This window comes from Dinoponera quadriceps, unplaced genomic scaffold (assembly GCF_001313825.1).
Source record: "Dinoponera quadriceps isolate SergipeBrazil2010 unplaced genomic scaffold, ASM131382v1 scaffold277, whole genome shotgun sequence".
NCBI classification, from domain to species: domain Eukaryota; kingdom Metazoa; phylum Arthropoda; class Insecta; order Hymenoptera; family Formicidae; genus Dinoponera; species Dinoponera quadriceps.
In genome coordinates, this window is record NW_014554372.1 from 27,579 (window position 1) to 30,802 (window position 3,224).

Here is a 3,224-nt window from a genome sequence, read left to right on the forward strand (position 1 = left end):
TACAAATGGTAAGGTCTAGCGAGGATTCGATTAAAAGAGAGGCATTAAAGAATGTGGGGGAGCCCGTGTTTGAAACCACTAGGTCAGAGGATTCAAGTCCCTTTATAAGATTCTCCCCGTTTCGACAGGATTCCAGACTTCCCCAGCAGGGGTGGTGGGAGTTAAAGTCCCCTTCTATAATTGTCCTACCTGAGAATTGGTTGAAAAATTTGGTCCAGTTGGAGATAGGAATAAGGCGGCCTGAAGGGGGTCTGTAGCAGGAAACCAGGGAGATGTCCCCGGAACCGGCGTAGAGCCTGACGCCACAGGTCTCCAATTCTCCGTCGCAATCGTAAAGGTTGTCTAGGTAGGAAAATTTGATACCCTTGCGAAGGCATATTGCCACACCTCCACCCTGCCCTAGCCTTCTGTCCTTCCGGATGGTTTCGAAATGTTTTACATTGAAATTCGATTCGTTCGAAAGCCAAGTTTCTAAAAGTAAAAAAATGTCAGATTTTCTCGCCAGTTGGTTAATATTAATTAGTCTTGTGAGTGCGTTCCTACAATTCCACTGGGTTAGCTTGATCTTGAGAGGGGGATGGTGAGCCATTGTCGACGGGGTTAGGAATGGTTTGGGTTGAGTTTGAAACGTAATCTAAAGACTTACTGGTTATTCCCCTTTTGATTGAGTCTGCTCTCCCCCTGTTACATAACTGTTCAATACTCGTGAGTAATTTTAGAAGTACAGCTTTCATATTGTGCGGGTCCTCGAGCAGTTTGGCGAACGGGGAGATAGGCTGCGAAATGCTCTTCAGTGCTTCCGAGTAACGGGTCCTTGGGCTGACTTGTTCAGGAAGTTCCGGGAAGTTGCTCTTGGTAAGAAGCGGTGGAGAATCCTTTGAGGTATCAGTTCCGTTGGATTCTATATATTTCCGGGCTTCGAAGAAAGACACGTTCTCGATGGCCATGTATCTGGTGATAGGAGCTCGTTTTAAGTATACAGTCCCGATCACGTGTGGAATGGTTCCCATCGCAGTTTATGCATCTCTTATTCTCACTGCATGGAGATTCGAGAGAGTTCCTATGTCCTCCGCCACATTCCAAGCATCTTTCCGTAGATCGACAAAACTTGGTGGTATGTCCAAAGCGGCCGCATTTGTAACAAAGGTGGACCGCCGGAATGTAGGGCGAGACGTTAATTCTGGCCTTCCAAATGAGGATAATGTCCGGTAAGGTTTGTCCTCTGAACTCAACGCAGACAGTGGGCGAGTCAACCCATGTATTAGTCTCCTTGTTTTTCCTTTTCAGCCGGAAAGCGCTGCCGACCTGGATTTTAGGGTTCTCGCGGTTGATGCACTGGGTGATTTCATCCAATGAGGCGTCCATGGGTATTCCTCTAATTATGCCTTTACGAGTTAGTAGTGATCTGGGGATAAAGGCGGTGAGACTGAGTTGTTTTAAGTAGGGATTATTGACCAAGTCGTTGGCATCCGATCTGGAGATAAAGGAGATTCTCCACAGGTTCCTCCCCTGAGGCTTACACTCCGTATATTTAATGTTAGATTTGTATAGTAAGCGGGAGATATCCAGGAAGGATGTCATGGATCTGTAAGAGGGGTTCTCTTGTTGTTGGGACTGTTTCAATAATACGTAGAAAGGTGCTTTACAGTATGCGTCGTATTTGTCCTGTTTACCCGGATCCTGACCTTGAGGGGTCGGATTGTTCTGTGGCATCGATGAAGTGTCTCCTTTCCCCTCGACCTTTTTCATCTTGGCCGCATGGTGGAAGTTGGCTGAGTTTTGAGGAGGGGGAGGTGTGCGATTACTATCCTCCTGCATGTCCGAGACAAAAGAGGACTCCTCTTCCTATTTTCTCTTTCTCTGTTGTTTTCCCATCCTGGCGGATTTTGTTCTTGGAGCTAAAGGGCCGAGTCACATGACCCGGGAGGACGCGGGGCGGCCGCCAATACGCAATGTATTAGCGGCCGTACAACACGATCGAGGAGAAGCAAATGTTGTAAAAAAGACTCGAAACAACAAGAACTGGTGCTGTGCAGCACAAAGAAACTATCCTACGCACTCACTAAGCGATAGGCTGTAGAAAACTTCTACAGGAAAGAGAGTTGCCTGCGGCGTGAACCTTTCACTCGCAAGGCAGGCAGGAAACCCGATTGGTGTGAAAACGACTAGCGACACTGCACCGACAGCTCGCGGAGCGGTATTGCACTCACACATGGGTGCCGGGTGAGGTGTGGGGAGTGAGAAAGACGGCGCACCTCCCCGCTCCCCACATCCCGTCCGGCGCCGCCATGGTCTGGAACATACATTGTAACTACTACTAAACGGCGTCGAATTTCAGCAGCATTTACATTTTCGTTGACAAGAAACTTAATAATAACACGTTGTGCAACTGCCGAGTGTACCTCTTCCTTGCTCATCGTGATTGCTGCTGAGTAAGAAGTTGTGTAAGAAGCATGTGGCGTGCTTCGTTATTACTGCCTTCCACATGACCCCCTTCCACTGTTCAAAACAGTTGCAGACCCCACACGCCACCGACGGACGCGCAATTTAAAAAGGCTCGTTTACGAGGTCTGTTCTAAAAGTATCGCGAATTTTGAATTTCCGCGGGTTACGTATATCCGATTTTCGATTTTTTTGTGGCGTTATGTTGTGGTACTCATGTCCCTCACTTATGCCGACAAGTTCGGCCATTTTGAATATTCAGTTTATCTTTGACAGCTGTTTTGCTTGGACATGTTTTGGCTCGTCTTCGATTTTTGCCTATTCCAAAAAATGGATCAAAGAATCTGTATCAAATTTTGTGTGAAAAACAAAATTAAGTGCGCGGACGCATTCCGAATGTTGACTGTGGCATATGGTGAGCTACCTTGGACTGAAGCAACGTTTATCGGTGGTACAAAATGTTCTCAGAGGGCCGAGAAGATGTGAACGACGAAGAGCCTGCCGGACGCCCGAGCACGTCAACAACAGACGAAAACATTGATGAAGTGAAGAAAATAGTATTGGCCAATCGTCGAATCACCGTTAGAGAAGTTGCTGAGGAACTAAACATATCGATTGGCTCGTTGCCATTCGTGCCATCATTTTACTAATGATTTGGGCATGAGACGGGTCGCCGCGAAATTCGTACCAACGCCCCTGCTCACACATCGTTGCTTGTGCGCGAATTTTTGGCCAAAAACAACACACTAATGATGCCGCAGCCACCGTATTCCCCAGACCTG